The sequence below is a fragment of the Rhinopithecus roxellana genome, chromosome 14 (genome assembly GCF_007565055.1).
Source record: "Rhinopithecus roxellana isolate Shanxi Qingling chromosome 14, ASM756505v1, whole genome shotgun sequence".
NCBI lineage: Eukaryota > Metazoa > Chordata > Mammalia > Primates > Cercopithecidae > Rhinopithecus > Rhinopithecus roxellana.
The window spans coordinates 68,180,824-68,194,663 of record NC_044562.1 but is presented as its reverse complement, the minus strand read 5'-3'; the positions used below and the strand labels follow the sequence as shown (position 1 = coordinate 68,194,663).

The window sequence follows — 13,840 nt, the reverse complement described above, 5'->3', positions numbered from 1 at the left end:
AGCCCTTCCTTACAGCTAAAGAAAGAAGTTGAGGCCAGACACAGTGGCTCATGCCTGTAATCCCAATGCTTTGGAAGGACAAGGCAGGAGGAATGCTTGAGGCCAGGAGTTCAAGGCCAGCCTGTGCAACACAGGAAGACATCACCTGGACAGTATTTTTCAAATTAGCTGGCCATAGTGGTGCGCACCTGCCGTCCTAGCTACTTTGTAGGCTGAGGTGGAAGGGTCACTTGAGTCCAGGAGTTGGAGGCCACAGCGAAATATGATTTCACCACTGCACTCCAGTCTGGGTAACAGAGCAAGACCCTGTCTCTTAAAAAATAAAAAGAAAAGAAAGCTGACATCTATGAGGGCTGAATCAGGCTGAATGTAGGGTTCAATCATAACATGACCCTACAACAAAAAAATGCTAAGCTGTCACTTTATGCCACCTTCCTCTCAATCACTCTCTGAGGTTTTATAGATAAAGCATTACTTCACAGGATAGAACACTACTGCTGGATTTTAAAATAATCAATGATCAGAGTAAGAGTTATTCATGACAAGATGCTTCAAAATTTTTAATGTCATTTTTGTTCATTACATATAGCAACATGAAAAAATTCTATAGTTTGCAACTATAAATGGATCTACAGAAGTACACACTGAAGACTCAAAAGAATTGTTACCCATACACAGTAAACATTTTTTCTTGCTATAATTAATAATTCAGAAACGTGATTTCAAGAATCAAATTTTCCTAAAGATCAGACTACCTTTGACCCATGCCAGTTATTAGTACATTACACTGTTCATTTTCCAGTGTAATATAAAAGAAAGACAACAGATCTGAAAACCTGTGAAATTCTCGACAAATTTAAACCTTGCTTATGAAAGCTATGCGCAGTGAGGCAAGAAAGACTTCAAGGATTTGCAAGGGCTGAAAGAGGAGGTCTCTGCCAGGGCAACAGCAGTGTGAATGTGCACCATCACATCTGTACGTTTGGCACAGTCATCTCAATCTCCACTTGGCAGCTATGGAGAAGGGAAGGCAGGAAGGGACCATAGAGAAAGGAGCCTATTTCTCACCATAAAACCACAAGGACAGAATAAATGGCTTTTCCTAGGATGCAGAGAAGGAAAAAGCAGCCTGCAGACTTGCAAGGGGAGAGACACTGCTCACATTCAATAGCCATAGTGGTCTCAATACTATCCATCTGGTCACTGCCATCAATGTGGTTACAAAAAGACTGTGAGTCATGGAGGCAAAGGTGAATCTCCATGTAGTCAAAATTATCATCTTGGTAGCCAAAAATTGCTGGCTCCAGCACCTCACCCCCTACCACCTCTTTTAGATTTTGTAGGGTTACGTTTGGGCCCTGGAATCCATATACCATGAGTGAGCTCACATAGATACTGCGGCAGGCGTCCAGTGGTTCATGCTGGCATGGAAGCCCATCATGGACTAAAACCTGCAGGTAAAGGCCAGTGAATACCCAATGAGAGAGCACAGACTGGTTCTCCAGAATTCACACACGACGGACTCCACGTGGGTGATTTCTCAGAGCAACTTAAGGTAGGAGTGTTCTCCAAGTGTGGTCTGTCAATCACCTGGGATACTTAGATTACTGGGTCCTACCTCAGACCTAGTGAGTCAGAGCTTTCAAGGGTTAATTACATGAATCCGTATCTTTAGCCAGTTCCCAGGTCTTCTTTCACATGCTAAAGTCCAATAATGACTACACTAGAGATGGTTTTAAAACCAGCTTGATGACGACAAGCATGGGAGAAAAGATGACTATGCAAAAGAGGAACGAGACTAAATCTTGCCTTCTTCATTCTGAGTCTTGAAGATTTTATTCCTGTGAAAGTTAGATTGACCCTTAAGAACCACACATGTAGTAATGAGGTATATATGGACTTAAGCTCTTTGGTAATACTCCCCACAGTTTGCCAATGATATCTTTCTCTTACAAATTATTTTTCTTTCTATATTCCAATTTACAAAATCAAATTTGAATGTGAAAACAAATGCCTATGAACCCAGGAGAGGTGACTATCCAACTATTAATACAATTCTAGTGCCTGAAAAAAAGACTGTCCTTAAATGAGTCTGCCCTAGTTATACAGACTCTGTTTACATAAGCTGGCTTCTCTACCTGGATCACTCCCTCACTTGGGTCATTTCCAAACATTCCAGGTTTACACATGTGTACTAAGTTCAGAAAGCATATTCACAAGAAGCTATGTGTTAAGTTACTTGGTCTTCCAAAAGTCCAAGAACCCAAGTGCACCTGTGCTTCATATGGTTATAAATTTTCAGAAGTCCTCGTAGTGCTTAGAATTCCACATTTTTGTGCTCTTTCATTTCATTGTTCTTTTAAAGTAAACAAGGAAAGGCAGATGAGAAAACAGAAAATACACAATTGAAAACTACCTAGTAAGTTTCAAACTGAAGGTTTAAAAGTCAGAGTTGCAGAAGTTATCTTGGCAAAGAAATCAGCGTACCTATAGGTGTTTAATATTAATAATTAAACTGTATAATGTACAATTATGGCTACCTATATGAGTATGGTAGGTGCCAAGAACTTTGTGAAGTATGTTATGTGCATTATCTAATTTTATCTGATGACAATCCCATGGAAGATTCTTTCATTATCTCTCAGACTTGGTAAACTAAAGCACAGAAAGGTTAAGTAACTTAGTCAAAGTCTCACACAACTAATAAATAGAACGGAAATTTGCATCCACAAAGTCTGACTCCAGAAACAAACTCAACATTTAAGCTCTGCTACTTCCCATCTTCAATAGTGCATCACATGCAGAGACTAAGATGTGTTTAATCATCAGCATTTCCAGATGTCTAAGAACATGCACAATGGCTAATTTATTTAAATAAAGAAAATTTCATATATATAAAATTGAAATGGCTGTGTTTATATACCAGTATGTGTATTTGTATACAAACAATGGCATTTTTGTGCTCTTATTCTAAGCATTAGATTTTTCATACCGTGTAAGTTTTACCTTCTACCTCAGTCTGTGAGAAAAAGTTTTTTCACACCCAAAGTATCAAATCTAAGGAAATCACAGGGTCCACACAATTCCTCTGTGAAGCTTAAGTGCTAGTGTCAATGCCGGAAGTTTTCTATTCTTACTAGTAATGTTTAATTTCCCTAGACTCAAATTTTAAATATTCTAAATTCTCTGGGTCTCATTTTTCTAATTTATCAGTGAGGATTTTGTATAAAGATCTCTTTTAACTCTAAACATACAATGACACTGATCTAATGATGGTCTTTGAATGAATGGTAGTCATTACCATATCCTTACCTATTATTAGGTTGCCATAAAAAAAGGCAAAAACTGTAACTACTTTTGCACCAACCTATTTCACAGGAATAGGAATCCGTTAAGCCTAAGAGGAATTTGAAGCTGAGCCCTGGCTCGAAATCAGCGTAAGCCAACCAAGAGTCCAGGCCTCCAGGTGATGAAAACTTTATTTACTACATTATTAGTCAGATGGACCTCTTTAACTAATACACATCAAAAATTACAGCTCTCTGTAGAATTTTACACAATTTTAACACTGGTACTCATTATCTCTCACAATGGGCCTTTTCTTAGTGTAGCTCAAAGTACTTTTTAAAATTTCATCATGAATTCTTAATTGTGTTATAAAAAAGTACACATCACATCACAGTATGGAAAATAAACATTAGGCTGTTGGTGAATATTTAACTGCAAATATTCTCCTTGATCCTAAAGTAAATAATACAGAAAAGAAACTTTTTATTCCAAGAGAAAACAATGAAAAACCGTACTCATCTACAGTTCTTTCACATGCAAAGGATATAAGCATAACAATCTCTGATAATCATGATTGAGTAACTCTGCCAGGCCCACTGGAATCACAGAGCACCTCTTTTATTTATTTTCAGATGTGTACAGAAAAAAAAAGTGGAATATGGGCCCCAGTTAATATTGTTTATGTCCATTTATCTAATCTTCGTTCTGCTGATATAATGATAACATAATAACATAATGGCTATTTCAGAATCTCAGCCAAAAAGAAAAGAAAAAGTTGATTAGCTTTAGCCCGCATAGCACAGGATATCGCGCGCTCTCTGTGCTTTTCTTATTTTTAAATTCCATTTCCCATTATAAACTCAGAAATGTAAATGCTTTGTACATTCATATTTATTTCCAAAATAAAATGCTCTCTTAGGTCCATGAATTTCAATCTTTTTTTTATTTGTTGATGATAGAACTGTCTTTATTAAAAGACTAAGTCATTTTTCATAAAGTAGGTATGAAAGCCTGGTCATCTTTTGTACCAGTTTATATGTATTTTAATCCATCTCTGCTATTTATGAGATCATAGAGTTGATGTGGCACCAAATAGATCAAAAGCAAAAGGGTGATTGTTTTTTATTAGTATATATGCTTTCTTCTGTATTTTTTCACTGACTTCTAAAAAATATGCTTATACATTTCTTTTCAGACTGATTACCTGGTACTGAATATCTTGAAACTGACCAGGAGGGCAAGAAAAGTGTTAACTTGGCTAAGGCAAGATGACCCGTAACCAATGCAGTAAGTTTGAATAGCATGATTATGGTGATAAACAGCTACTACCATTTCTTGAACAACCACAGTGTGCACAGTACTCTACTGCTGGCTCGAGAGACATTATCCTATAACCAAGTCAGCCCATTTCACAGATGAAGAAATTGAGGGCCACAGAAGTTAAGTAACCCCTGCCCCTAAGCTCTCAAATCTGGTGGTGAGTGGCTAAGCCATGGTTTGATCTAGAAAAATGCTGTGTTCCTAAATACCACACTACACTGCCTTTACAGACCAGGTAGCTCTCCATCCAGACTGGAAAGGGGGAGATTTTTAAAATACTGACAGATTAAACAATCCCCTAGAGATGGCTAAGAGCATCACTGTTTTTCTAAAGCTCCTGAAGTGATTACAGTGTGAATCCAGGAGAGAGAACAACTGGATAAGAGGATACCAAGGAATATTCCTTTTCTTAAGAAATAGGAATATTTCTTCAATTAGTGCTAGAATAACAACTAAAGTTCAAGTTGTTTATCTAGAACAGGAACCTGAACCAGGAACACCAGACGGGGGCATACATCAGCACTGGCATCATCAGAAGATTTTTGTTTCCTCCCCTCAGCCTGCTCCTCCTTCTGCCCCACGTGCAGATCCCACATGGCATTTTAGTGCTTAAGTAGACCCAGGAGGTAACCCACGCCCTTCATCTATAAGTGATACAGGAGCCCAGAAAAGAAACAGCTGTGCCCAACATCTTACCCTAGCAATAAGGAGAGCTTGAGTCTCCTGAGCCCTATTTCAGCACTCCTTTTGCTGAAAAATTTTGGAAGCAGTAGGAAAACAGGTGGGGCATAGAGTCAGCCAAAGCAACTGAAGAGAATTTTAAGAAATAAAGAGAGCAGAGACAAAAAAGAGAGAGAAAAAAAGTCAAAGCAGAATGGGAAAGGAGAACAGCCACAATCTGCAATCTGCAAATAATAGGGAAACGAGAAGGAATATTTAACAAAGCAACGCAACTGGCCAGAGAAAAATGTAGTAAGGAGAACTAGCAACTGCAATCATGTATCAGTAAAATGAGGTACAAATACAAGGGAATAAACAAACCTTCCATTCAGCTTCGGAAAGCATATCCAAGCCCACAGTACTTTCAAAATAGAAAATAATATTGAAGCAAAAACAAACTGTAGAAAATCTCTAGGCAGAGAGGCAGGGGCTGCTAGAAAACCCCAAATCTGTTAAGCATCATCTACTGCCTTGCTTTTCAAAGCGTAGTTCAAGGATCACCTATTTCAAAATTACCTGGGAGCTTGTGAGAAAGGCATAATCCTGGGCTTCATCCTAGACTTGTTCAACCACAATCTGCATTTTAATAGGATTTTCTTAATGATTTATACGCACATTAAAGTTTAAGAAGCACTGGTTCTACTATAAAAACCATGTCGAGGTGTTAATAAAAAATAGTTATTACACAAATTGGGACTACAGAACTGGGTAAAATTCAATCCAACTAGTTAAATTATTTGTTGATGTCCTATGATACGACAGGCTCTGAGCTGTGTATTTCAGGAAATGAAGGTCCCATGTTAGGCAACGTTGGTGCAGTGCTCTTAGGTGAGAATGCAGAAAGCACACATATATCAGGAAGACTCTGACTCATAGTCCACAGGGAAGAGGTCAAGCAAAATATAACCGAGTTTGCTGGAGCAAAAGCTGGAGTGCAGAGGGAGATCAGGAGGCATGTAGCAATTACACTGACTCTCTGACAAGTGGAAATGATTGTAGGGAAGTGAGAGGGCCCTTCCTAGCAGAGGGAACAACATAAGCAACGACACAGAGCTCAGAGACCTGCTGTGTTAAGGAAACACTGCCTTCAGCCTAGAGAAATCTCAAATTGTATCAAGGAGACTTGGGACTCTCTGATGACGCCTCAAGACCACCAAGGGTAGGGAGGGGGAGCTAGTGGGATTGTTAGAACCCCATTCCAACCATTTAAGATTATATTTTAATAGTAGATTCCAACATTGAAAAATAATCTTTGAAATGTATCATGGAGCCAATACATACGGTGCTTTTAAAATTATAACCTAGCGCTGTGCTGGTCATGTAGTAGGCACTCAAATATTCACTGAATTAATAAATTAATGACTGGATCAACCAACCAATGAGATCAAAGTAAAAAAATGCAGTGCTACTTTGAGGCTGGACTGCAGAGGGTCTTCACTGTTTGAGGAGGGGTTTATATGTCACTTGGTAGGACACTAAGGAAAAGTTTACTAGCCAGTGATTAAGCTCGGTTCTCTTCTGGGAAGCTTATTCTGCAAAACCGAGTGAAATGAATTGGGAGAGAATGGAGAGGGGAAATGAGTCAGGAAGCCACTGTAATAGGCTTTAGAAAGAGATAAGAAGACAAAAAAAATAGCCACCATGGGAATAGAAAGATGAAGAAGCAGGCGTCATAAAGCATCCTGGAGATGAAGTCTGTGGGACTTTGTGAATTTTATGTGGAAAGCAAAGATATTGGGAGGGTCATCAATGACTAGGAGAAATATTAAAATTGACACAAAGTCACCCTTGTTCACTTAGGAGAAAGATGTTAATTAGAACTTAGACCTGGTAGAATTGAGGCACCTGAGAGCAATATAAAGCTATCTCTCAGGTGGTTCAAAATGTAAATATAAAATTTTGGAGGGAGAGTAGAGCTAGGATGTCACTTCAGGAAGAAATAATCTAGCACTAATAAAAAGAAACAACTGAATAAAAAGTAACATACAAAACAGCAAAAAGGAGATAACCTATAACCTATGCCACAGAGATCAAGAGAAATCCCCCAAGTTTTTTTTAAAAACAGAAAGAAAGAAAAAGAAAAGGTAAAAAGACCATACTGAGACACAGTGGGGACACAGACAGGAATTGGGTGGGGGGGCGGGGTGGAAAAACAGAGATAATGAAATGGCATGGAGGGGTTATAATAAAAACCAGAGGCACATAAAGAGCGGTGGGAAACTAGGACAGACACACACTCCCTGTTCTTTAGATCTTTGAAGACATATAGGATATTATGGGAACAGCAGAGCAAATTTTGCTCTTTATTTATGTGAACAAAGACTCACTCCTGTAAGAAGTTAGTTAATTGCTCAATTTTTTAAATATAAATTGTTGCTGTTAAAAATCAAGCAATGATATCTTCAAATTCAGCTGGGGAAAAAAAAAAGTCTAAGGGCAGCGGAGGCGGGGTGGCCAGTCCAAGGACTTAAGATTCTTGTCTTTTTCATGCTGCCCAACTCCACATAGCATCAGTCTATATAGGCATTTCACCTTTCAGAATTGTTTTGAAAGATTTTTTTTTTTTCCTCTGAATCAGGTCACTTGCCTGAGGAAAAGAATGCTGAGGGCACCTGATGTGCTTTGATCGAGACTCATTGAATAGTTACACTTTTTAGAGTTTTCCTCCAGCTGCTGACAGGTCTCACTAATTGGCCATATTTGGGTGACAAGTACTAATGACAGTTTCCTCTCTGATTTGACTGTAGAGGAGACACCTCCATTTGGTTTTCTTTGTACCTCAGTTGAAGAAAAATACATTAAATTCATTGTTTTTTCTTTTTGTTCTGTGAATCTGTATATTGTTAAAATTCTGTAAAATATCAACTTTTTTTCAATATAGATAATACTTAGTGGTTATTAAACTTCTATAAAGAGATCATTACTTATGTAATGTAAAATAATATACTGCAAACAAAGCACATAATGATGCTGCAAAACATTAATATCACCAAGATGATTCCAACATGGACAGTAATTTTTCCTTTGTTAGGAGAATTCACCTTCCCCAAAGCATTTTGCTACTAATGCATCCAAGAGAGGTCAAGGAGATCTACAAGAACAGCTATTTGATTTGTGGTTTTTATCCCAAGCTTCCTCAAATCACTTTTGGAAATAGGTAAGAGTGTAAATTATAAATCCACAAATATTTAATTTATGGGAATATAGAATCTGAAAAACAACCAACACTTTGATCAAGTAAGCATTTTTTTCAATCTTAAAAACCTCAAGCAACAGAACTTGCAATGCTGTATTTTGCATTCTAAAGGCATTTATCTGTTGTTACAGGGAAGGGGCATCACATACTCAATGCACGTATGGCATCAAAATAAGATTAAAGGACGCTGAAAACCGGTGAAATTTGGCCCTGGAACATTTAAGGGAGTTCTTTCAAGCCAAAGCCTTTAACTTATCTAAGATGTAGTTTATTGACTTTATGAAAAGCCTTCTTTTTAATTAGATAAATGCATTTCCTACCATTTCATGAATTGTGTGGAAGCTGCCAGTTTCCACGCTTTATGCTGGGCCCTGTAACACAAATGTTTTGTTCCTTCTATAGGCACATCTTTTGCTACTACATCTTGACAAAGTTTGCATTCCCCTTGGTGTGATATTCCTCAGCAAAGCAAAACCAAAAGGAAATGCAAACCTCATCTCTGTATGAAAATGAAAGAAGACGTTTCCCAACCCAAGAACTTTTGAGAGCATTCCAAAACTGCGTTTATTTTGTATTCATGGGTGTAGGGAGAAGGGGGATACTTCTTGGCAATTTATTTCCCCTGAAGAACAGCACTCCCTATCCAGGTTCACCATAAAAACTGTCCTCCAGAGTCTAGGGAAGCATCGTCCTGCCAGCTCCCCCTTCTCCCCACGGGCCCCCGCACATAACAGTGGCGAAACAGATGGTCCTCCCCCTCCCCTTCTCCTCGTCCCTTCCGCAATCCCACAGTGTCCTCCCACCCTTCCCTGACACCTTCACGAGTGCTTAGTGTCCGAGGCCGCCCCTCAGGGCTTCCAACAAGTGCAAACTTTGGGGACCTTCTGAAGTCTCCCACGACCCCAAGCTTCGACCACTACCCTCCTCCCACACCTCGGTCCCCTAACTACCCATTTGCCGGTCATTGAGAGAACGACAAACCCCAAACTTCCAGCCCAGGTGACGAGGCGCTGCGGCTAACCACAGCGGGGCACTCTCCTCGTCCTCTCTCCTCTCCATCCGTCCTTGGAAATTGGAGCCTACCATGGGGAACTGAGGAGTCTGCTCCTGTGGCTTCCACAACCTAATCCTAACTCCAGGGACTCGCAGGAGTTAGGATTAGGTCGCGGAAGCCAGAGGCGCCTGGGCGCCCTCCTCTACAAGTGGGACCACAAGTGCAAACTCTACCGGGAGGGGGGCTCCCGGCCATTCCCTCGGGCGGCGCGTCCAGGTGCAGCCTAGCTAAGCGTAGGCGGGCGGGGGCCAGGCAAGCAGAGGGCGCCCATTCCGGGAGCGCCGGGCTGGGCTGGGCGCCCGCAGCTTACCTCGGCGCGCGGGGAGCGGGCGCGTGGGGAAGTGGCTCCTCCAGCCGGGAAGCTGTTGCTCACGCTCCGGTGGTTGCTGCGGTACCGCCAGGGCTGCACCGGGGCTTCGCGCAGACGTTCTCTCGCGATCTGCTGCAGCCCAGGCGGTGGCGGTGGCGGCGTGGAGGTGGCGCCGGCGACAGCTCGGCCCGGCACGGCCCCTGAACTGTCCAACTCTTGCCCTCGCGGGGCTTAAGCGCCCGGCCGCTGCCCCCGCGCTGAGCGCCTGCGCGCCGGGCCTCGCCCAGGTGAGGGGCGTGTGCCCGGAGCCCGCTGGGCGCGCCCGCCCCCCTGGCCTGGCCGAGGACCCTGGGGTTTGGACGTGCCAACGCCACTCTCGCGCGCCGAAGCTGTGACGGTTTACCAAGCAGAGACTTGAGAGGCACACACAAGAGAGTGAATGAGGCGGGACCGTTCGGGGGCTCGTTGACACTGCAGAGCCTCCCGCAGCATCGCTGCCTTAAATCCCGCCTTTCCAGGCGTGCGCGTACAGCGAACCAGAGGAGGCTCCGTCCCAACCAGGGGTCCCCCGCGGTCCTCAGCCCCGGGGCTCGCGTCCCCGAAGAGATCCTTGGCAATGGCCGAGGTCCCAAAGCCGAGATGCCAAGCCCCGCGATGGGGCGGATGCGTCCAAAAAACTCTCTTCTTGGAGATCGTCAGACCAACTATTTGTTTTTTCTCTTTGACCACCCCTGGGCTCGCAGAACACAACTAGCAGCCTCGGCATATTTGGCAGAGCCGGGAAGGCCCGGAGCGCAGAAGGCATCGCAGCCTCCCCGCGGATCTGAAAGTGTTGTGGGCGGGGGGCTCATTTTCCTCCGGGTTTCTTTTCCGTGTTTAAGTTTTCAAAACTAAAACCTGTCATCGGTTACCCTGATGTAGAGGGCATCTTCTGAAAATTAGTGCAAACATGGCCAAAGTGCTTGGTTCTGAAAGGGAAAGCACTTAGAACACTTAAGAAAGGGAAAATAATTTTAAAAGAGCAGTTTTCTGAGATTACTTCTTTGGGGAGAAGTTCAAGAGTCATAAATGACAAGAGAGCTGTGTTATATAGCAGAGATTTTTGTTTTTTTTAACCAGATGATCTTAAAATATTTTTCTTTGGTTCTTGTCTCAGATGATTGACACTCACTACTTAAAGAATTAATCCTGCAGCTGTTAATGTATTGGCATAATCGTCTAGAATAAATATCTTAACATCCAGCCAAAGCCAGTGTTGTTCTCCCAGGGTGGGCTTGAGACGTAACAAACAATCACACCATCCTAGAGCTTTCTAAATGAGCAGGCTGTGTTTATAACCCACCTTGAAATGTAGGGTTATTGCAAGCACCAGCACATCTGAGGTACCAGCGTGAGAAAGGGCATAAATCTGACTTACAGTTTTTTCTATTCTTAGAATCCAAATATGTTCACATCCAGGTCAGCAGTCTCAATACTAAGGACAGACGCTTATTGGTGTGTTTATTCTGAAAACTGTAACTTATTTGAAGTTGCTACAGAAGGATAGCACCACAATTCAATCATTTTAACCCAAAAGAACATGAGCTATGATAATTGCTTAAATTATCTTTCCCAAAATTATGATCTTAAGGTCTCATCTCATCAATAAAGGTTATGTTGAAAACAAGTCTTTCACGAGTCCCTGAAGGTCAGTAAGATGGAGCTCTGGCAGACTGGGACAAGCAGGAAATTCCAGAGGCAAAAATCTTCCATGAGAAAAACACCCAGCTGCCAGTGCCATGCACTTCAGAGTTGGGACAGCGTGGTTGTCGAGGTTGCCTCTGAGCTCAGGTAAGTATTGGTATCTCCAGGAATCTAAGATGCAGAGAAAGGGGTGAGGGCCCCTTAAAGTCTCCAGTCAACACCTTGGATTGCACTTGGAGGCAAATGAGTAACCTCTGCAGAGTGGAACACCTGTGAGAAGTGTTCTCCGTGGCTTGCACAATTTAGCAGCATGTGCAATTTTTATGTCCTGCAAACTGCAACTATATCCTTTCCTCCTCCCTGTCTATTTTTAATCACCTATAGCTAAGACTTACGGCAGAGAATAATTTGAGGGTTGCATTTCCGAACAGCTGAAAGAAGCATAAAATCCATGCAGACAACTCCCAATTTTTCACCTGTGACATAACTGACTAAGAATCCTGCCCTTTGTGTCCTTAGCCAAGGCAAGATTAAGGCCTCTGGAGCCCCAAGGCAAGATTAAGGCTTCTGGAGCCCCAAGCACAAAACAATTGCAGTGCCTCCTTTGTAAATGCACTTCAATATGGAAACAACATTAAATTTAAAAACACAATATTTAAATACATAGAGAAAAAACAGCTTCTGTCTAGATTTTCTGATTGCAAATGTGTTTCTATTGTATAATTTGGCATTGAACATGCCTTTACAGTGTTATCTGACATAGGGGATTCTCTGGTCCTCAAAGCCTCCAAGCACCATTTTCCTGGAAACATTCTGGCTCACTCCTGGCAGTAATGGAGTAAACCAACTCAGAGAACTATAGCCCTAGGTTCAGGGCATTAAGAGAGTGGTCAGGATAGCAGCAATACTGGAAGGTTAGTTCATCAAGGAAAGAGCCCAAATATCAAGGAGGAACATAACAAAGTGATTAATTTAAGGTTTTTCTCTACTTTTGTGTTTATGAAGTGTGTGTGGTGCATTGGTTCCTAAATATTGAAGACCTTAGCTAGACAAACTCCTTTTAAATGCATTCACAAAGTTAAACTTTCCAGTGAAACAAGAACTTGGTGATAACAAGGAACATCAACAAATGTGGAGACTTCATAGTTCCCTCAGTTTTACTATATGAGAAATGGAAATGAGTTCATCCATAAGATGTATACTACTCAGGTGATGAGTGCACCAAAATCTCACAAATCACCACTAAAGAACTTACTCATGAAACCAAATACCACCTGTCTCCCAAAAACCTATGGAAATATTTTTTAAAAGTTGTCATATTGTAAAACAAGGCCCTACAGACATTTTGGATCACTTTGCAGTCATCAGTGAGACTCTGTTCTCCAGGCAGGGTGCCATATTTTGAAAACCACTCCTGCAATGGAAGAAAACTGGACTACATAGGAATAGAAAACCTGAAGTCTAGGGGTATAGCTCAGTGGTAGAGCATTCAACTGCAGAAAACCCATTTCTTAGTAGGCTACTAAATTATATTTGTTTACAAGGTTGCATGAATATCTTGCAAATGTCAGAAAATTCTGTATTTTCAACTTTCATATGTTGTGAGAAATTAATGGGATAGATGTTTTGTAACATTTGTTCTTAACAGTCCTAACTCAGGCTCAATTTGTTTTAAAAAATGTATTTCTTCAAAGACACTTACAGTAATTTTCTTAAGGAAGTCTGTCCACTCAAGATAAATAAAAATGAATTGTAACAAAAATTGGGGATTTATTGTTCAGTTAATTTTCAGTATCATTTTCTTGTATGTTTGAAAAAATAATGGAATTGATAGATCTTTAAGGCTAATGAGATGATTTTAGGTAGAAGTTCCAAATTTGACCTAGACCTATATCTCTAAAAATGTATGAAAAGTATAGTTTATTTTAACTGTAAATCTGAAAGTTGTTCCTAAGTTGTCAATTTGTGTTTTATATTTGTCTCATTTTTAAATCTATTTAAAATCTAACTGTAGCATATGTATTTGGAAGGTGAAAGGATATAAAACTCCTTACATCTCAAGCCTACTTGAGAAACTATGCTATTCTTTTTTTCTCTGTCTTGGGGGATTCTTTTTTTGTGAATCTTTAGTTTTCTTTGAAAAAAATTGTCCTCTTCGCCTGTAATTATTTTTTAACTAGAAATTGGGTTCCCTTTCATCTTCCTTTTTTATTTGAATACTCTTAGCAGAGAAGGGCCATGTATTTAAATTCCTTGCTCACTAATGTGT

At 40.9% G+C, this 13,840-nt stretch overlaps 1 protein-coding gene across 3 annotated transcripts in view; it reads right to left on the bottom strand.

Moving 5' to 3' along the window:
• The window catches only part of ZNF385B (zinc finger protein 385B), a 446,640-nt gene extending 436,455 nt beyond the window's left edge, over window positions 1-10,185 (bottom strand). For 2 of the 3 annotated variants that reach the window (XM_030917001.1, XM_030917005.1), the window contains exon 1: window positions 9,889-10,185. The gene's annotated coding sequence lies outside the window, so the exon portion shown is untranslated. The remainder of the gene's footprint in view (window positions 1-9,888) is intronic. The other variant, XM_030917002.1, reaches the window with a different exon arrangement.
• Between the last annotated feature and the right edge of the window lie 3,655 nt (window positions 10,186-13,840).